Raw genomic sequence first — 22,503 nt, 5'->3', positions numbered from 1 at the left:
CCCCAGGGTGATCATATTAGGAGGTAGAGCCTCCTCCTAGTAGGAGGTGACTAGGTCATGAGGGTGGAGCCCTCATGGTTGAGATTAGTGCCATTATTAAAGAGGCCCCACAGAGCTCCCTAGGCCTTCTGCAATGTGAGGACGCAGTGAGAAGTCTGCAACCCAGAGGATGGCCTCCTGCTGGCACCTGATCTCAGACTTCCAGCCTCCAGAGTTGTGAGAAATAAATGTTTTTTTATTTATAAACCACCCAATTTGTATTTTGTTATAGCACCCCAAATGGACTGAGACAAGACTGTATCAGCTATTTACCATCAACCCAAAACAGAGCTAATATCTGAAATACTTAATTACCTTTCAAATACTTCCCTTTCCAAATCCTAGGCCAGAAGTAACAATATGTTGTTGATGTCAATGAAATACTTAGCAAAGCAGAGCTGATAAGTAGAAGCTTCCAGAAGAAGGATCCCCAGTAGAGATATTTGATTTTAACTTATAAGTCTTAAAGGATACATGAAAGTAGGGATAATCTACATGTTATATTTCATGAATAAATGCAGAGATCTCTAGATACCAAGTGATATAAGATCTTGAGAAATGATATATTGCTGCTGATGGGTTTCAGTCTGCTACTCTGAGCACGTGTTTGGGCTCAAGTGCAGAACTAAGCTGAAGGGTATGAGATTTGTTGTAAAAATTTATTGGAAGTAGGCAAGTGGTTACAGGCTAAGTGAGGGTTCATAAAAGGATGTAGTCACTTTAAGGACAATTTTGAAGAAAAAATGCTGATGGTGAAAGAAATGCAAAAACCACAAACACATCAAAGAGGCCCATATTCCTGGGAATAAAGAGGAAGGTCATAAAGGATCTGCTTACAGAAAATATATTAATCCTGGTATATTGTCCTCTTTCCTCTTGCCCCCCATCATTTCAGGTCGCTTAGCTTAGATTGCTTTTCAGCAAAAAAAAGCAAATGATACCCTTGCAAGGACTCTGAACAATGTTATAGGAATTAAACTCTTTTCTAGTTTTATTTTTACCATTATTAAGCATGGTTTAACTGTTACATGAGTAGAACATCCTAAAAAATGGCAATAACTTCTCACCAGAGATGCAGTGCTAAAGATTCTGTTCATTGATATACAAAATGCTCTTTATAACCAACTGTCTTATTTATTAGAGTTTAACTTTTCCCGAGATGATTTAATGCAAATTATGGCAGACTGCTAATTATTCAACAAAATTTATTTCCTCTTCTTCCTGCACACAAAGCTTGACTGTGCTTCCCAGCTGCCCTTGTGGTTAGATTGGGCCATGTGACTGAGTTTTAGCCAGTGGAGTGTGAGTAGAAGTGATGTTTGCCACTCTGAGGCCTGAACTCTCCAATGCATGCTGACTGAGACGGAGGTGACAGAGTGAGCTTAGAAGCCATGTGTTGTTCATGAGGTGGAATCTCCTTCAGCCTGGGTCTCTAAGGAGAGCCATTCTACCCACCTATTCACCGTGACCAAGATAGAAACTTTCATGGCGCTGTGCCATTACATGTTTGAGATTTTTGTTACTGCAGCCTCTGCTAACTAATACATTAAAAGTTTTTTCTCAGTCTTAGTTTTCTATTCATTTATGATTTTGTAGATCAGTTGCAAATTTCAAATATTTATTATTGTATTTGCAATGTATCTTTGAATTAAAGGTTCTCAGAAGCACCATAAAACAAAGATAAAAGGATTATATTAAGTAACAAGTACTTAATGAGGAGAAGATAATTTTAAGGAAGTCTATATAAATGACATGCAAATATATCTCTTTCCCCTAAATTTAGTGCTTGGCTGATAGTAGGTGTAAAATAAATGTCTGTTGTCTCATCAATAAATGAGCCTCCTTCCCGAGCTTGAGACTGACATTTCAATTGGCCATGGGACATTTCCAAACAGCTGTCCTACAGGAACATCCACAGAACATTCCCAAAACTAAAATAGTCCTCCCTGTCAGCCTCTACCTACTTTGCCACTACCAAAAAGCCAGCGTGCTTCTTACTCTCCTGTTTTTCTCAATGGCACCCTTGGAATTGTCCTCTGTTGACTCACATAGCCAAACGGATGCCTCATTTTCTAAGTTTCATTTCCCAAATATCTTTCCTCCTTTCAGCCCACTTTCTCCACTCTATCCAAGAGTACTTGAACCAACTCCAATCTCCCTTTTGTCTAAATTGACTGCATGTGCCAGTTGTTCCCAGGCTTCTAGTTTTCTCACCAATAATGTTTCAAAAACAATGTTTTAAGGACCAACGTAGGATTGCCAACTTTTAGTTTTGCCAGATAAAAACATTCTTTTAAAAACTTTTTATGGCTGAGTAATATTCCATTATATATAATATATATTATATATATTAATTTTCTTTATCCATCCCTCTGTCAGTGGACACTATGATGTTTCCATGTCTTCGCTTTTGCAAATAATGCTGTAGTGAACATGAGCATTTATCATTTATTTTTCTATAGACTAATTTAAAAATAATAATGTAGGGAGGACTCAACTTTGGAATATAGGAGAGTGTTTTACATTATATCATTTTAATTTTATGCAAACTCACAACACTGTCAAAGATTTTGTACTCAGGTCGCGCTCCTCCAATCAGTCAATTCTCCGGTTCCCCGTAGGCTACATCCCCCAACCTGGTATCGAAACTCCCATCAAGGAGACCCACATCCCTTTCCCACTGTTATTTCTGGTTTCCAGACAAAGTAGACCTTCTGCTATTCCCTTCTTTTCTGTCTTTGACTGCGGTTCTCCCAGCTTATACACCCTTTCCTTTTTTCACCACCAGTCAAAATCCTACCCAAAATTTTAAGACTAAATTTTTTTCCTGCCTTTTCTCCCCAAATCCTCCCAGTACATAGTTGTATATTTTAGTTGTGGGTCCTTCTAGTTGTGGCATGTGGGACACTGCCTCAATGTGGCCTGACAAGCAATGCCATGTCCGCGCCCAGGACTGGAAGCAGCAAAACCCTGGGCCGCCAAAGCAGAGCGTGCAGACTTAACCACTCGGCCACGGGGCTGGCCCCAAGACTAAATTTGATGATACTGCGTTCATGAAACCTTTTTTGATCACCCAAACAAATAAGATCTTTCCTCTCCTGGAACTTTCATAACACTACAAACAGTTGCAAGGGCCACTTACTTCCATATACTATGTTTATCTATCCCTCCCACAATAAATGCTTGAAGATAAGAATATTTGACACATTTTTGTTACCCCTGCATTATTTAAACATTAAATATTCATTATATTTTTAATGACTGAATAAATTCTTTGAACATAGTGGGCCCCCTATTTTAAAAAGTCCCTTTGAAACATTTAAATAACATTAATCTGCAATGTCAAGTAAATAGCAATAGGGTTTTGGAGAAACAGGGATTGCTAAATAACTTCTTTATTCTTTCCAACATGAGGGAAACAAAAATAAATTCTTGTTTCTATGACCATAACACAGAAGCTTTTCTACTATAAAATTGTGTTTTAGGCTCCTACCCAGGGATTGAATTGTCCTAAAATGCAATTTGTGGAAGAGATGAGAATTACAGAGCTCCCTAACTTTAATGTAATTTTGTGTCTACGCCAGTTTTAGTGAAGGTACACAATATTTATTCCTTTGGGTTTTGCATTAATCAAAAAGCAAGAAGGAATGAGATGACAAAGCTCAAACACCTGGAATCATAAAACTCCTAGAAGAAAACATAGGAGGTAAACTCCTCGACATCAGGCTTGGCGATGATCTTTTGGATTTGACACCAAAAGCAAAGGCAACAAAAGCAAAAATAAACAAGAAGGACTACATCAGACAAAAAAGCTTCTGCAAAGCAAAGGAAATGAAAAGGCATCCTACAGAATGGGAGAAAATATTTGCAAATCGTATATCTGATAAGGGGTTAATATCCAAAATATATAAAGAACTCTTACAACTCTAGCAAAAAACCAAACAATCCAATTACCAAATGGGCAGAGGAATTCAATAGACATTTTTCCGAAGAAGATATACAAATGGCCAACGGATATGTGAAAAAGTGCTCAACGTCACTAGTCATCAGGGAAATGCAAATCAAAACCATAATGAGATATCACCTTCCACCTATTAGAATGGCTATTATCAAAAAGACAACAAGTGCTGGTAAGGATGTGGAGAAAAGGGAACACTTGTGCACTGTCGGTAGGAAAGTAAATTGGTGCAGCCACTATGGAAAACACGACGGAGGTTCCTCAAAAAATTAAAACCAGAACTACCATATGATCCGGCAATTCACTTCTGAGTATTTACCCAAAGAAAATTAAAACATTATCTTGAAGTGATATCTGTACCCCCATGTTCAGTGCAGCCGCCAAGAGATGGAAATAACCTAAGTGTCCATTGATGGATTAATAAAGAAAATGTGATTCCATATATATACATATATGAACTCAGCCTTAAAAAAGAAGGGAATCCTGCCATTTCTGACACACACATGGATGGACCGTGGGGGCATTATGCTAAATGCAGTAAATCAGACAGAGAAGGACAAATGCTGTATGATCTCAATTACACGTGGAATGTAGAAAAAATGAACTCATTGATGCAGAGAACAGACTGGTGGTGGCCAAAGGCAGGGGGAGGGCAAAATGGGTGAAGGTGGTCAAAAGGTACAGATTCCAGTTATGAGATTAATAAGTTCTGGGGATTTAATGTCCAGCATGGTGACTAAAGTTTAAAATACTGTATTGTGTATTTGAAAGTTGCTAAGATTTTTTTTTTTAGATTGGCACCTGAGCTAACAACTCTTGCCAATCTTCTTTTTTTTCTTTCTGCTTTTTCTCCCCAAATCCCTCCAGTATGTAGTTGCATATTATAGTTGTGGGTCCTTCTAGTTGTGTTATGTGGGATGCCACCTCACCGAGGCCTGACCAGCGGTGCCATGTCCATGGCACCCAGGATCCGAACCAGCAAAAGCCTGGGCTGCGGAAGCAGAGTGTATGAACTTAACCACTTGGCCACTGGCCGGCCCCAGAAAGTAGATGTTAAAAGTTCTTATCATAAGGAAAAAAACTTGTAACTATGTGAGGTGATGGATATTAATAAAGTCATTGTGTGGCAATCATTTCACAATATATATATATATATCTCAAATGATCATGACGTACACCTAAAACTAATAGAATGTTATATGTCAATTACATCTCAAAACTGGAAAAAATTTTTAAAAATTAAAAAAAGAAGGAACAAGATGCCAAAGCTCATCTCTTTCACTCTTAACAATTGAAGAAATCTGAGCACTTGTACTTGCGTATTCTATCTTTGACCTAAGAAATCTAACTTTTTTCTGTAATGATCAATAAATATGAAAATCAATATGTAAAGGTTTTAATTTTACTCCAATTATATGAATAGAAAATTTAGCAAAGATTAGGATGAGTATATTTTATTAAGCTATTAACTGTTTCATGGAAAGCCTGAAAATAAAGACAGAACGCTATAAAGATATAGGACTTTCAATGTGGAATTTGAATTTGAGCAGGAGCATTTGGTAAGAGACTCTTTATGTTGAGCCTTGCACTACAACTAGAGATGAGAAAAACAGAATGGTTCCTTAAATTCATCCCTTTTAAAATATGAATCTCTTGACTTCCAGCTCTAGCTATGATTGAGTACCTGACACTGGACTCACCTTCCTGCTGTAAACAACAATAAAAGCTAGACAAATTGTGTAAAATAACAGTTGCAGGCACTGGACAAAACCAAGGCAGGATTATTACCCTTCAGAAAAGGGAAGCACATGAGGTCAGCCTCATATCCATCCCAGCACAAGGATATAGAGCCCCAGCAGAGGGCAGCAAGGTCTCTGGGCAGAGGAAACAGAACTCAGAGTTCAGGCCTACTAACACAGCTGGGTTTGAAGGGCAAGGTCCCTTAGAAGAGGGAATGCAAAGAAGGAGCCCTCCAAAATTGCGTAAAAATTTCTCCCAGGTACTTGATCCACTGTTAAGATGTGTATGAGCAGGGCAAGGCTCCAGGAGACCTTGCAGAGAATAATGTTTGGGAGGTTGAGAGCTGAACAGAGATTTCAGAGGTTGCACAATAAGGCAGAGACATGAGAGGTTAGGCCCAGCCTAATGTAGAATGTATAAACCTTCATAAATACTTAGCCATTAATGGACGTCTCAGAAAGTCCACATCCTTGGATTGAGGATCATGAACTAGCAGTGTTACACAATAGGAGTAAGGACTAAACTTAAATAGACACTTGCTGCCAGAACAAGATTCAACACCCAGAGGAAGTCAATATAATCTAGAGTCTCTTTACTATGTTAACCACTATATTAACCAGCAGACAAAACAAAACAAAAAAACCACTAGACATGCAAAGAAAAGAACAACCAAATCACCTTGAGACAAAAGAGTAAAAGAAGTAGACCGAGAGATGATTCAGATATTAGAGTTAGCCAATAAAAACTTCAAAATAACTGTAATTTGTATGTTAAAGAAATTGGAGGGGCCAACCCTGTGGCTGAGTGGTTAAGTTTGCATGCTCCACTTTGGCAGCCCAGGGTTTTGCCGGTTTGGATCCTGGGCGCTGCTCATCAAACATGCTGAGGCAGCATGCCACATAGCAGAACCAGAAGGACCTACAACTAGAATATACAACCATGTACTGGGGGGCTTTGGGGAGGGGGAAAAAAAAGAAAGAAATTGGAGGAAAAGGACAAAATCGATGAAAAGATAGAATACTTTGATAGAGAATTTGAATCTATGAATAGGAATCAAATGGTTATTCTAGAAATATAAGTTGAAATATCTGAAATTAAGAACTATTTGAATGGTTACAGCACTAGACTAGACTCAAAGATAGTCACAGAAAGCATTTAAACTGAACACAGAAGGAAAAATAACGAAAAAGAACAAGGTATGAGAGAGATGTGAGGCACAGACAAAAGGTCTAACATACGTATAATTAGAGTCCCAGAAAGAGAGGAGGGAGAAAGGACACAAGCAATATTTGAGAAGTGTCCTAATTTAATGAATGATAAAGCTCACAGATTCAAAAAGCTTCCAAACACCAAGCAGGATAATTAAAAACAAAAAACAAAAACACATAAGCACACCATAGTCAAAATTCTAAAAACTTAAGATAAAAAGAAAATCTTAAAAGTAGCCAGAAAAAAGATACAGTATCTCCTAGGGAAACAATATAGCTGATAGTCGATATCTTAACATAAATCTATGGAAGCTGGAAGACAATGGAATAATATCTTTAAACTGCTGAAAGGAAAAAAAACCCTGCCACTTAGGATTGTGTTCAAAACAAAAAAAAGCTTCAAATATGAAAGTAAAAAAAAGTTCTAAGACATCCCTAGTAGTCTAACATGATAATAAATCCTAAAGGAATGTATTCAAGTTGAAGGGAGATGATCCCGCATCATCACACTGAGAAATATAAAACCTATTGACTATTAAAACAACAATTGTAACAAATATTTGTGGGATTTATAACATTGGTAGGGAATAAAATATATAAAAGCACTAAAAATGTGTATGTGTGGGTAATGGAGATAAATTGTTTTAAGATCTTGCATTATTTGTGACAATGATAGGTACACTGTAATAAGTTGAGAATGCATTTTGTAAATTCTAGGATTAACTGGTAAAAGACCGATAGTAAAAGAAAACAAAACAAGATAAAATGGAATATTAAAATACTTGATTAATTAAAAGAAGGCATGGGGGCTGGCCCTGTGGCTGAGTGGTTAAGTTTGCGCACTCCACTTTGGCGGCCCAGGGTTTTGCCAGTTCGGATCCTGGGCGCAGACACGGCACCGCTCATCAAGCCATGCTGAGGCAGCATCCCACACAGCACAACTAGAGGCAGTCGCAACTAGAATATACAGCTATGTAGTGGTGGGGGGGGGGGGGGGCTTTGGGGAGAAGAAGAGGAAGAAAAAAGAATATTGGCAACAGATGTTAGCTCAGGTGCCAATCTTTAAAAGCAAAAAAAGGCATGAAGGGAGAAAGAAAAGAACAGATGGGAAAAATAGAAAACAAATAGCAAGTGAGTAGAATTAACCCCAACCTAATTATTCCATAATTAGAGTAAGTGGAAAGGAACAAAATACCTGACTAAAAAACATAGATTGATAAAAGATTTTTAAAAAGACCCCATTACATGCTGCTTACGTAAGACACACCAAAATATGAACACACAAATTAGTGTGAAAGGATGATTCAAATATGTCAGTTAAACTTACCAAAGAAAGCAAATATGATTATATTAATATCAGAGAAAGTAAACTTTAAGGCAAGAAGCTATTATTTGAAATAAAGAGGGAGATTCATACTGATAAAAGAGATAATTCAACAGAAAGCATTAACAATGCTAAATTTATATGCACCTGAGAACATAGCTCTAAAATGCATAAAGCAGCAGTGAACTGAATAAAAGGATAGACAAATCTACAATCATATTTAGAGAATTCAACACAATTTTCCTAGTAACTTATAGAACAATCAGAGAATTAAAATATAGAATATCTAAACAACACTGTCAGCCAATTTTACCTAATTAGTATTTATAGACCACTACACCCCAAAAAAGTACAGAATACACATTCTTTTCAAGTGTACACGTAACACTTATCAAATAAAAGATACTTCAGTCCATAAAGCAAGTTTCAACAAATTTCAAAGGTTTAAAAACATACAGTGTATTATTTCTGACCACTACAGAATTAAATTAGTGTTCACTAACAGAAATATAACTTGAAAATCTAAAAGTATTTAGAAATTAAGGAAAAAAAGTTCAAAAATAATCCATGGGTCAAAGCAGCAATTACAATGGAAATTATAAAATATTCTGAGCTGATTATAATGAAAATGCAACCTATCAAAACTTGTAAGATGCAGCTAAAGCAATATGTAGAAATAAATTTATAGATCTAAATCTATGTATTAGTAAAGAAGATAGTTGTAAATCAATGATCTAAGCTGCCAATGCAAGAAGTTAGAACAAGAACTTCAAAGAAAAGCCAAAGCAAGTAGAAGGAAGGGAATAATAAAAATAAGAGCAAAAAATCAATAAAAGAGGATACACACCTATAACAGAGTATATCCACATAGCCCAAAATTGTTTTTTGAAAGTAATAAAATTGAAAAAACCCTAGCAAGACTAAAAGAGAAAACACGAGATACCAATGTCGAGAATGACATGTTATTATGAATAAATTTATGCCAACAAATGTGAATATTTAGACGAATGGACAAATTCCTTGAAAAACACAATTTACTAAAATATAGCCAAGAAGAAATAGAAAATCTGAAGAGTCCTATATCTATTAAACACACCAAAGCTGTAATAACAAACCTTTCAACAAAGTAAACTCCAAGCACAGACGGCTTCAGTGGTGAATTCTGTCACGTATTTAATGAAGAAAAGATACTAATTGTATACAAATTCTTTCAGTAATTACAGGATAAGAGACTATTTCCTCATGCATTTATAAGGTCAGCATAACCTGGGTATAAAACTTGACAAAGGATATTACAAAAAAGGAAAATTACAGACCAATATCTTTCATGAACATAGGTACGATAATCCTAAACAGAATTTAGCAAATGAGATCTATTCTGGGGTAGCAAGGGCAGTTTAACCTTAGAAAATCAATCAATGAAATTTGTCACAATGATGAAGTAAAGGTGAAAACCTATATCATCCTCTCAGTCGATTCAGAAAAAGCATTTGATAAAAGAGAGCATCAGTTCATAATTAAAACATGTCAAACTGGGATGGCAAGGAACTTCCTCAAACTGCTAAAGGGCATCTAAGAAAATCCTACAGCTAATATTGTATGATTATGGTGAAATATTGAAAAATGTTGCCTTAAAATCAAGAAAATGCAAGGATCTTCTCTATCACGACTTCCATTTGACTTTGTATTGGAAGTCCTAGCCAATGTGATAGGACTAGAGAAAGAAATAGGTATACGGGGCTGGCCCCGTGGGTCTGGTGGTTAAGTTGGACTCACTCCACCTTGGTGGCCCTGGTTTGGTTCCCAGGCACATTGGTGTAGATCTGTATCTACACCACTTGGTGTTGGCCATGCTGTGGCAGTGACCCACAGACAAAACAGAGGAAGATAGGCACAGATGTAAGCTCAGGGCAAACCTTCCTCAGGAAAAAAAAAAAAAAGGAGGTATACAGATTGAAAAAGGTTGAAGCAAAAGTGCCTTTACTACAGATAACAAGATTGTTTAAAATCTATGAAAAAAATACTAAAACTGAAAAGAGAATTTAAGAACATGGCATGATACAAGGCAAATACACAAAAATCAACTATATTTGTATATGCTACCAACAAGCAATTGAAAAAATAAACTTTAAAAAGTACCACTTTATGAACTTTAAATGAACTTTAAAAAGTACCATTCAGCATTTAAAAGCAAAATATTTGGGAGCCAGCTTTGATGGCCTAGTGGTTAAAGTTCCATGCGTTCTGCTTTGGCAACTCGGGTTCAGTTCCTGAGTGTGTAACCACACCGTTTGTCTGTCAGTAGCCATGCTATGGTGGCGGCTCGTGTAGAAGAACTAGAAGGACTTACATCTAGAATGTACAAGTATGTACTGGGGCTTTGGGGAGGGAAAATAAAAGAGAGGAAGATTGGCAATAGATGTTAGCTCAGGGCGAATCTTTCCCAGCAAAAAAAAAAAAAAAGGAAAACAAAATATTTGGGATCAAATTGACAAAAGATCTGCAAGACATTTATGCTGCAAACTATAAATCATTGCGAGAAAACTTAGCAAAGACCTAAATGAATGAAGATATATAATGTTCATGGAATAGAAAACTTGATATCATTAATGTGGCAGTTTTCCCCAATTTGACCTATAGATTTGGCATAATCCTGATCAAAATCCCAAGGGTCATTTTTTTGTGGCTAATCAATAAGCTAGTTCTAAAATTTATATGGAAACCCAAACGACTCAGCAAAAACAATCTTGAAAAAGAAGGACAAAAGTGGAGGACTAACAGCGCCTGAATCTAATGCTGCAGTAATCAATGCAAGGGGTGTGAGTGTATTGCTAGACTACAAATCAATGGAACAGAACAGAGAGTACAGAAATAAATCTGCACATATATGATGATTGTTTTCTGACAAAGGATCCCAGGTCATTCATCAGGAAATGAAGATCTTTTTCAACAAAAAGTGTTGGCATAACTAAATATCTGTATGGAAAAAATAACCTTGGTCTTTGCCTCACAGCATACACAAAAATTAATTTGGGATGGATCAAAGACCTAAACATAAAATCTAAACATTTAAAGCTTTTAAAAGAAAACACAGGAGAAAATCTTCATGAATTTGGGATAGGCAAATATTTCAGATGCAACACAAGAAAGACTAGCCTCAAAATTAAAAACTCATAAATAAACTTCATAAAATGTAAAAATTTCTGATCATTAACATCATTAAGAAAATAAAAAAGCAAACCACGGAGTGCTTGAATACATTCTCAATACATACATTTAAAAAGGGCTTGGATCCAGAATACATGAAGAACCCCTTCAAATCAGTAAGTCAAAGAGAAACAACTTTATTAATGGGCAAAAACCTCAATAGACACTTGACAAAAGAAGATGTAGGAATGGCCAGTAGACACATAAAAGAAGCCATCCACCATTAGTCATCAGAGATACACAAATTAAAAACATAATGAGACACTAGGTCACACCCTTTGGAATAACTAAAATTTAAAGGAATGACAATAGTTCCACACCCTTCCTCTTTCTCTACCCTCTTCCCTTCCATTCCCTTCCCAAATGATTCAGTCCTCAAGCCATTATGTGGAGCAGAGCAAGGAAGGTGCCCATGAGGGAGACTTGGGAAGAGAGCAGCCACTATGGGTTAGAACAGTGTATCAGAGCTCTGGCTGTGCAGACAAGTTCAGGGACAGTCCAACGTGGCAAATTTGAGCATAAGCACGGTGAGACAGGTGCTCACACAGAGGGAAGCCCAGTGTGACGTCTGAGCTTGAAGAGGAAGAGCAGAGTCCATATAGGAGATAGCCCAGCGTGGAGATACAGAGCCTGATGGACTAAGGAGGACATCCACATGGATGGGAGGCCCAAAGCAGGATTTCAGAACCTGAGCAAGGAGAGTAGCGTCTTCTGGTAGGGACTGATCTGGAATGGAGTGTCAGAGGGTAAGCATAGCAAGGAGGGTGACCACATGGGAGAGGGGTTGGCAGTGTACATGGGAGATTGGAAATATTCAGCGTATTGATCAGATAAGTCAATATAATAAGGATAACACATGTCAGAGAAAGGGGCTACAAATATGGAGAGGGGGAAAACTAAAGTGAACCTTAGTTGGATTGGAATTGGAAGTATTGCTGTAGATTCATGGTTTTCAGTACATGTAGACAGGTATGAAAATGAGCATAGATGTAAAATGTGTGTGTGTGTGTGTGTGTGTGTGTGTGTGTATCCATCCATAAATTCCCTAGTTCTCTCCTGAGAGAGGCACTGGGAGCAGTGATATGCTAATAATGTTGAGCAACACCAAGTGCCTAAATCTTGGTTTCTAAATACCATTCTCCATTAAAAGAAACTAAGGCTTCTTGGAGAAATGGCTGATTTCAAGACTGGGCAGGAAAAGTTCAAGATTATCCTGGAAGTTCTTGTGCCAGAAAACAAAGAATTGTCCAAGAATGATAGGGACATGTCAAAAGGACACAGAAGTCAGCTTGGAGTGCCAAATCTGGGACAATTTAAGTATCAAAATAAATAATGATAGTAATAGATTATTACTCACTGAAGAACATAGGAAACCATGGGTTCATACAGATATAAATTGATAAATGAACAAACTGAAAGTTTGGGAAGCAATGGAATAGTTACCTAATGTCAGAGTACCTCCTCACAGAAGTATTTATTACAAAAGGAAAAGTGGAGAAGCCTTGCAGATACCACCTTATTCAAATGATCAAAGTGAATATCATCAGTAAGGGGACAAATTAAAGTCATGTGTCTTCTATGATAATCTTGCCCAAGATGCATAACCTGAATGTAATTATGAAGGAACATCAGATAACCCCAAATTTGGGGCCATTCTACAAAATAATTGGCTTGGAAACTTCAAAACTTTAAAAAAGGAAACCTGAGAACAATTCCAGTTTGATGGAGACTAAAGAAATTTGACAACTAAATGCAACAAATACTTTTTGAACTAGATCATTTTACTAGAAAGAACATTATTGGGAAAATTGTTAAAGACTGAACAGTGTCTGAGGATTAGATGGTTGTAATGCACCAATATTAACTTTGTAATTTTGATGCTTATGTAGGAGAATGTCCTTGTTTGTATGAAATACACACTAAAGAATTAGGGGGGAGATGGGGCATCAAGTTGGCCACTTACTCTGAAATGGTGGAGGAAAAAATGTTCTTTGTACCGTACTTGCAACTTTTGTGATTGTGCCAAATTTTTTTTAACTATTAAAATTATAATAACACACACACACACACACAAAAGGTAATACCAAGTGTTGGTGAGGCTGTGGAGCAGCTATCCCACACTGTTGGTGGGTATTTAAGTGGTACCAGCACTTCGGAAAATTGTGTGTCCGTTTCTTATAAAATGAAAGTTACCCCTTACCCTATGACCCAGTCATTCCACTCCTAGCAATGTCCACAAAAGAGCTTGTGGCAGAATGTTCTTAGAAGATTTATTTGACATAGCCCCAAGCTGGAAAGAAGCCAAGTGTCCATCAATAAGTGAAGGGATAAATTGTGGTTTATCCACACGATGGAATACTGTTCAGCAGTAAACAGGAATAAACTGCTAATACACGGAACAACATGGATGAATCTCAGAAGAATTATGTTGAGTTAAAGAAGCCAGACACAGATGAGTTTATACTTATGATTCCATTTATATGAAGTTCAAGATCAGTTAAAACTAAACTCTAGAGACTGAAATTAGAAGAGCTGTTGCCTTGGGGGGATGGGGTTGACTGGAAAAGGGCCAGAGGGAACTTTCTGGGTGTAGAAATATTTTACATCTTGATTGGATGGTGGTTATAAGACTGTATTTGTCAAAACTCTTCAAACTGTACACTTTATGCATAATATTTGTGTAAACTATACCTCAATTTAAAAAGCTAATTTTTTTTTTAATTCACTAGATCATTAGCTATGGTTCTCTCTGGGGTGTGGATTCTTTCACTTTCCACACTACGTATTTCTAAGGTGATGGAACTTTTTTCAACAAGCATGTCTTAATTATTAAAAAGAGCCACAATTAGGATCTAAAATATAATTACATAAAGATAGGATTTGCCCAAAGGGTGCTCAAGCAACTAGTTATTTTGGGGGAAAATTAAGTTAGATCTCCTTTTAATATGTATCAAAAGAAAAAAGTTCAGGTAGTTAAAAGAGTAAATGTATAAAATCAAGCCATAATTTTAAATCAAGCCATAAATAATAGAAAATAGAAGTTAATATTTATCTGCTTTCTTAATGGCAAATAAACTTTTTAATATTAAAAAAATGTTAGGAATCTAAAGGAATGGATTTTTGCTGGATAAAGGTATAAAGACATAAAACATAAACAAAATTAAATGCAACAGGAAGTTGGGGGTAATTTATAAAAACATAATATTTGACTGACATAGGCAAAGTATGTGAATTCTAGAAAGGAAGGAAGAATGGAGGGAAGGTAGGAGGGAGGGAGACAGAGAAACAAAGAAGGTAGGAAAGAAAGAGAGAAAGGAGAGTGGAAAAGGGAGGGAGAAGGAAGGAGAAGAAAGGAGAGGAGGAGAGGGGCGTGAAGTTTGGAACAAAGGACGGGAAGAGAGGGAGAGAACACGAGTGGCTAATCAACAAATGAATCAAAAGCAGACGTGAAATTCTCACTATCAAATTAGCAAACATGATGGTTACATTATAGTATTTGATGGCAGTCATGGAGTGGCAAGATGAATTCTCGGTCACTACGTGTACAAGTGTAAATTGCTACATTTCTGGAAAGCAATCTAGCAATGTATATCAATAATCTTTAATATGTTTATATTTGAACCAGAAGCATTACTTTTTGGAGACTGTCTAAAGGAAGTAATCAAAAAAGTCGCTCTTTTCAGGATTATTCATAATAGTCAAAATAATAAAAATAACCTAAATGCCAACATTATGAGACTAATTCGTTAAATTGTGGGAGATCTGTTTGATGGATTATTATTCTACCATTAAACGTTGTTTACAATGAGTATTTAACATCACGTTTTTCTTTTTCTATACTTTTTTTTAATACTCATCATAAATTAAGGATAGCAAGGTTGGACTCCGCTTTGGCTCAGAAACCGAAATTCCTCGTTGATGAAAAAACACTGTCTCTAGACACACATTTTCCCCTTTCATTGTATTTTAAAAGTATTAAACGTTAAATGGTACCTCTGCCCCCAGATACATGTGTAGTGTTCAGAGTTTGTTCAGGAAAACACAAGCCACTCTATATCCTCTGGCTATAAGGGATTTATTTAATAAAGCTTTAGGGGCTTACACGATTGTTGGGAGAGCGGAGCCAACCGAGCTCAGGGCGGCTGCTGCGAAGGTAGAAGCGGGCGCCGAAGGTCTCAGCCTGAGGGGAGCGGCTCCTGAGAGCTTGCCGGGAAGCCTCGGTTACTTTCACATCTGTGCAGCATCTGGCTGTCACCACCTCTGGAGAATAACAGATTCCTTTTCCCGTCTGCCTTCCAAATTTCCCCCAAATTCCTTTCATGCAAACTCCAACCTGCGGTGGGGGTGGGGCATTCTGGGAAATGTAGTTCCCTGCTGCGCTGCATTGCGCAGGAGGGGTAGGAGTGATGCTGAGAGCTGAAAAAGTGTCCCCAGCGCCACGTGCCAGGTCTATCTGAGAATCATCCCCATACTTACCTGCCAGAGTCGGACAAGTAATCAAGAGCCACAGGTTAGGGTTGAATAGAAATATAATCTGGATTATAGGCAACAGAGGTTATATTATACATTTTATTATTAAAATAGTTCATTTTTCACGTGTGGCATCCTCAGCTTATTTTATTAAAAATTTGCAAAAGAAAACAAAACACAAAGCCAAATGATTTAAACCAAGTTATACAATCTTTTTAAAAAGTTTAGAAAATGACAACATTCCAAAACTGTTTACCTGAAACCCTCATACACTGATAGGAATGTAAAACGGTACAGCCGCAGTGGGAAAGAGTCTGGCAGTGCCTCAAAAAGTTAAACAGAGTTAGCGTATAGCCCAGCAATTCCACTCCTAGGGACATACTCAAGAAAAATGTAAATATTTGTTCACACAAAAACTTGGACACTATTATTCAGGGCAGCATTACTCTTAATAGCCGAAACATGGGAACAATCCAAATATCAACCTACTAATGAGAGAATAAGCAAATATGGTATATGCATACAATGGAATATTATTTGGCCATGCAAAGAAATTAAGTACTGCTACATATTACAATATGGATGAACCTTGAAAATATTATGCTAAATGAAACTCACAAAGGCCACATACTTTATGATTTTATGTATATGAAATGTCCAGAATAGGCAAATATATAGAGATAGAAAGTAGATTAGGGAGTGGAGGGAAAAGGAGACTGGAGAGTAATTGCTAATACCAAGTTTCTTTTCGGGGTGATAAAAATGTTCTAAAATTAGATAGTGGTGATGGTTGTTCAACTCTGGGAATACAGTAAAAATCATTGAATTGTACACTTTTTAAAAATTGTGGTAAACATACATAAAATTTGTCATTTCAACAATTTTTAAGTGTATGGTTCAGTGGCATTAAGCACATTTACATTGTTGAGCAATCATTACCACCATCCATTTCCAGAACTCTTTCCATCTTGCAAAACTGAAACTCCATACCCCATTAAACAGCAATACCGCATTACCTCCTCTCCCCAGCCCTTGGCAACCACCACTCTACTTTGTGTCTCTATGAATTTGACTTCTCTAGGTACCTCATGTAAGTGGACTCATACTCTCTCTTTGTGACTGGCTTATTTCACTGAGCATAATGTCAAGGTTCTTCCATGCGGGAGCATGTGTCAGAATTTCCCTCCTTTTTAAGGGAAAATAATATTCCACTGTATGTATATACCACATTTTGTTTATCCATTCATCTGTTCATAGACACTTAGGTAGCTTCCACCTTTTGGTATTGTGAATGATGCTGCTATAAACATAGGTGTTCAAATATCTTTACAAGGCCCTGTTTTCAACATTTTTCGGTATGTACTTAGGAATGGAATTGCTGTGTCATATGGAAATTCTATTTTTAAGTTTTCGAGGAACTGCTGTACTGTTTTTCATAGTGGCTGCGCCATTTTACATTCCCACCAGCAACACACAAGAGTTCCAGTTACTCCACATCCTCATCAACACTTAGTTATTTTCTGTTTAAAAAAAAATTTTTTATGATAGCCATCTTAAGAGGTGTGAAATGGTATCTCATTATGGATTTTTTTTTACACTCCACAAATTTATGTGCCATCCTTGCACAGGAGCCATTCTAATCTCCTTGTGTATCATTCTGGTTTTAGCATATGTGCTGCCAAAGTGAGCACTCATTGTGGTTTTGATTTGCATTTTGAATTGTTGGCTTTTAAAGGGTGAATTTTATAGTATATGAATTATATCTCAATTAAAGATAACTGTTCATTGAGAGACCCTAGTAGCACTGAGCACATCTAAATGTCCAGATCTTGGCTTCTAAATATCTTTCTTCACTAAAGGAGACCCAATCTAGGGTAGAGAAAGTACAAGGTGAGTTTGGAACATTTCATTGTGCCGGAGAGCAAGGAAGTGCTCGAAAAATGATGGAGTTTTTCTAAAGGACACTGGCCAAATTTGGGACAATTTGGGCATCAAAATGAGTAATGACTGTACTTGATTATAATATATTGCATAAATAACAATCTATGAATTCATGGTAATAAAAAGGAGAGAAAGAGAAAAGAGTGATTCTTTATAGAAGAGTGCTAGCTAATAGATATAAAAGGAATTATTGAATTTAGAAATCACCATCTGGCAACTCCTAATGAAATAATTGGTCCAAGCAAGGACTCGTAATGGATGCTGCAGCCATTAAGTGAACAATTATTAGGAATCCAAATATTCACATGGTATCATGCCCTAGATTACTTATTAATTGCAAATGGAAACGTACCTTTGCAATGGAAAAATCTGGCAATCACTACTTTAAACAAGTGATCAAATTCAACATCACAAATCATAGAAAAACTTGATGCATGTGCTTCCTAATTTGATGCATTGTTAAGTACACAACATCAACTATTAAGTATTCTTACTAAAATGTGTGCCCTGAACATGATTAAACTCTCTAGACCTGATCCCATTTTCCAGGAATTCAGGGGATAGTGGGACAAGTGAAAGCACACCATGTAGGATATTCTACAAAGCAATTCACCTGAAATCTTCAAATAGTTATTGCCATGAAACAAATGAAAAGAAGCCCCAGCAGCAAGGAGACTGCTATAGATTAAAAGACACTTGAGAGACCTAATTAAACAACAAAATACCACACCTGTTCAGTAAGGGCCTACTGCTGGCTGCATATAGATTTTGTAACTTGATGCTAAAATGATGCAGGCACATTATTTATCATGCTTTAGTGATCGTCTGAAATATTTATTGTTAAAATTTTTTAATGAATGGAAAACTTTATCACAAACCTTTTTCATATTCCCTCTCCTATGGGAAAAGAAATCATAATCACATAAATGGCTGTCCTTGAAAGCATGGAATATAGCATGTGCTTCAAGATAATTGTATGATTTATCGCTAAATCACAGATTCAGCCTGGAAGAAAACGGAAATGTGTGGAACAGTTTTTCATTTCATTGGGTATGCAAAACCCTTCCACCTGTTAGTGTCATTAACTGCAGAATGGGCTGCTCCATAACATAATATTTCTAGATGAAATGGGCTTTTAAAATAGCACTGTCCAATAGAAATATAATGCAAGCCACAGATGTGAGCCTATATATAATTTTACATTTTCTAATAGTCATGTTAAAAAATTAAATAGGTAAAACTAATTTTAATAAACTATTTGATTTAACCCAAGATATCCAAAACATTATCATTTCAATAAGGAATCAATATAAAAATATTAAAGAGATATTTTAAATTCTTTTCTTGCACTGTCTTTAAAATCCAGGATCTAATTTACACATTCAGCGCATTTCAATTTGGACTGGCCACATTCCATACACTCAGGAGTGCCTCATATGTTGGACAGTGCAAGTCTAGAATAGAAATACTGAAATACTGAGTCTAAATAGAATTGGTTTTAAGTACTACAGATGAGCAGTATCAAACATAAAATTTTCAAAAGTGAACTTTCCTTATACACACTTTTGGTTTGCTTTTGCACCAGAATTTTTTTCAGGGATGAGAAAATAAGCTGAAAAATTCTGTTTACATACCAGATGACTAACATTTTTCATTTAGCATAGAAGAGTGGAGATAACAGTGGGGGAAAAAAAGAACCTCCAGTTTTACGCATATGCGTTCAAAATCATTAAACATTGAATTAGCCTGTAACACAGTTTGCCGTGAGTCTGAAGGCAAGGGACACAAACGTTCCCAATCCTGCCGATTCTCCCTTCAAACCAGCCTTAGCATTTTTCCTTTTAGGTTCCCACTGCCCAGACCTCACCCCAAGTTCTTTTCCCCGAGTACCTGGGTTGGCAGAGAAGGCTTCTCTCTGTTTTCTCTGCTGTGGAAGTTGTCTCAGCCCCGCCTCACAGACACAACTGGATCTGTCCTCCTTTTCCATGTCCCTGCATCCCTTCCACACAGACCCTTCTGTAGGGGCAGCTCTGCCACCTCGTTGTGTCCCAGCCACTTTGATGGAAGGTTTCTATTATCTGGCCTAATCCTGTCTTTCCACCTTGAAAGCCGTCCACCTCCCCTCAGGAACCCAGCTCACCCCGATGTTGCGCTTTCTATCACGTCATTTCCCTCAGCTAAGACATTCTCTCCCTCCGTCTGGCTAGTTAAGTCCTGTCTGCCATTCCCTATCTGGTGTAAATTTCGTTTCTTTGAAGGAAGCTTTGCTGTCCCGACTGTCGGCAAGCTGCTCTCACCTCCTTCTGCCCACGTTGAGTCCCTGGTCGTCCACCAGCGTTCACGGTCTCATGATTGTCCCCATGTGTCTCTTACCTTGCTTGCGAGCCTGCAGGGCCAGGTCACTGAGTCCTGCAGGCTGCTGCCTCTCTGTACTTGTCTCAGCACCCCACATGGGGCTGAGCCCGCAGCAGGCCCTCATAGACACTCACAGAACTGCTTTCCCATGGCTTCTCCACAGTTAGAGACGTCTAGAAAGTCTAAAGACATGCATAACGCTTGTTCTTAGAAAAAGTGTGTGACAGCCTTGGCTGCTTTTCTCCAGAGCAAAGATCAGAGCCATGGAAGGCATTTGCATTTTGTGGTAGATTATTGCAAAATTATCCTTAGTTCTTCCCTCTGTCCTGTATCCATGCCTGTTGCAACGTGACTTTGCAGCTCCTTCTACCAGGAGGTGGACCCTATTTCCCCAGCCTTGAATCTGGGCTGGCTGTGTGACTTGCTGTGGTCATTAGAATGAGGCAGAAGAGACCAAGTGCCAGTGATGATCCTGGGCCTCCAGGTAGACATGAGCAGTGTGGACACAGTGGGAGGAGAGAGGTCAGGAGTCTGGTTCCCCACATGCCAGTCTGGCTCTGCCAGTAACCAAAGATACCTAGGGCAAGGCCCTTCACCTCCTGGGTCTCAGCTTCCTCATCTATGAAATGAGGAGATCCAACCAGGATCATCCTAAAGAGGCTTCTAGTGCTTTATCATTTCATGCTCATGAAAACTATTAATATACGTAAGTTATATACAACTATTCTCACCCAACTAGATTACTGAATTAAATTTTTGCCAGCCATTGTGGAAAAGGAGAGTGTTCTATACATGGAACGGATAATACAAACATAGTGTTCACACAGTTTTAGCCATCATTAACAAAATCTTAAGCCATCTTTGAAAATAGTCGCTAAAAAGGCAACTACTATTTGCCAGGCGCTTTCATGTCCCATTGTCTCATTTGATTCTCACAACTCTGGATGATGGACATCAATCTCTCTTTATTTGGGGGGAAACAGCACCACGTAGGTTAAACGACTGCCCAAGGCCACACGGTTAGTGGACAGTGGGTGGGGCTGGGGTTTAGATCCTGGTCCTACCTGGAGTCCATGCCCTCCATCCCAGGCCACACTGTCCTGCAGTAATTGGGATGGCTTGTAATGAGACACAGAAACTAATTTAATTACCTTCATGAGTTCCAGTGTGAAGACAACCTAGTGAAACACTTTTGAAGCTGGTAATTTTTTGTACCTTAATCTTCTTCCTTCTGAGTTTATGCCTAGGGGCAAGTCCACCATCAAGGCTTCTATTTAACCTATGTTCCTTTGGGATAGTTTTCCCAGTTGGAACCTGTCATGGCCAGGGACTCACATTTCACAGAATAACATTCACATGTAGAATGTGGATGTTATATCACAATGAGGTTATATCTCTATTTATAAGGTACACTGAAAGAACGGAGGAAAAAGTTTTTCTTACAACTTCAAACTTATGGCCTGTACGGGACACCAGTGCTGATAGTGCACTGTTAATTAATATTCTTATAATTCTTTTTCTTTTTTTTTTTTTGCTGGGAAAGATTTGCTCTGAGCTAACATCTGTTGCCAATCTTCCTCTTATTTTTTCCTCCCCAAAGCCCCAGTACATAGTTGAAGGTCCTTCTACTTCTTCTATGTGAGCCGCTGCTACAGCATGGCTACTGACAGATGAGCGGTATGGTTCCACACCCAGGAACTGAACCCAGGCCGCCGGAGTGGAGCATGCCAAACTTTAACGACTAGGCCATCAGGGCTGGCTCTCTTAAAATTCGTATATGTATCTGGTAAATAACAAAATGTAAAGAATTGTATGTTTTTTATTTTTAGAAAGACCACATTTGTTACATATAAGCATTTAAAATACGCTCTAATTTTTGTAACACTGGTTTGAAATTTCTATATTTTATTCTATAGAGTTGATGAAAGGAATAAATGGGCTATCTACTAAACAAAACAGTTTCCACTCACATCTGAGTCCTTCAGGGCACAGGGAACCCTCATCTGATAGGAGGGCTGGTTTCATATTACCTTTTTCTAGAGAGGAACAGAATGTGCCTAATTTCTTCTAGCACCTAAATAGACAATTACTCTAGAAGGATGGTTGTCTACACACACTCCAATCCTACCCACTCCCCCTAAATTACACAGAGAACCTATTGACTTACCAACTCAACGGAACATTTAATGAGAAACAAAAACAAAAAATCAAATGTAGACATCTGCTTCTTGCTATGGCCAAGTAGTTGGTTTCAGATTTAT

At 37.7% G+C, this 22,503-nt stretch overlaps 1 non-coding gene across 1 annotated transcript; it reads right to left on the bottom strand.

Annotated features, from left to right (window-relative positions):
* Window positions 1-17,529: 17,529 nt before the first annotated feature.
* On the bottom strand, window positions 17,530-17,637 carry LOC139078377 (U6 spliceosomal RNA). Its single transcript, XR_011531303.1, has one exon. It is a non-coding gene; the product is annotated as a U6 spliceosomal RNA (small nuclear RNA).
* Between the last annotated feature and the right edge of the window lie 4,866 nt (window positions 17,638-22,503).

The sequence above is a fragment of the Equus przewalskii genome, chromosome 1 (assembly GCF_037783145.1).
Source record: "Equus przewalskii isolate Varuska chromosome 1, EquPr2, whole genome shotgun sequence".
Taxonomy (NCBI): domain Eukaryota; kingdom Metazoa; phylum Chordata; class Mammalia; order Perissodactyla; family Equidae; genus Equus; species Equus przewalskii.
This window is presented reverse-complemented; position numbering and strand designations above follow the sequence as displayed.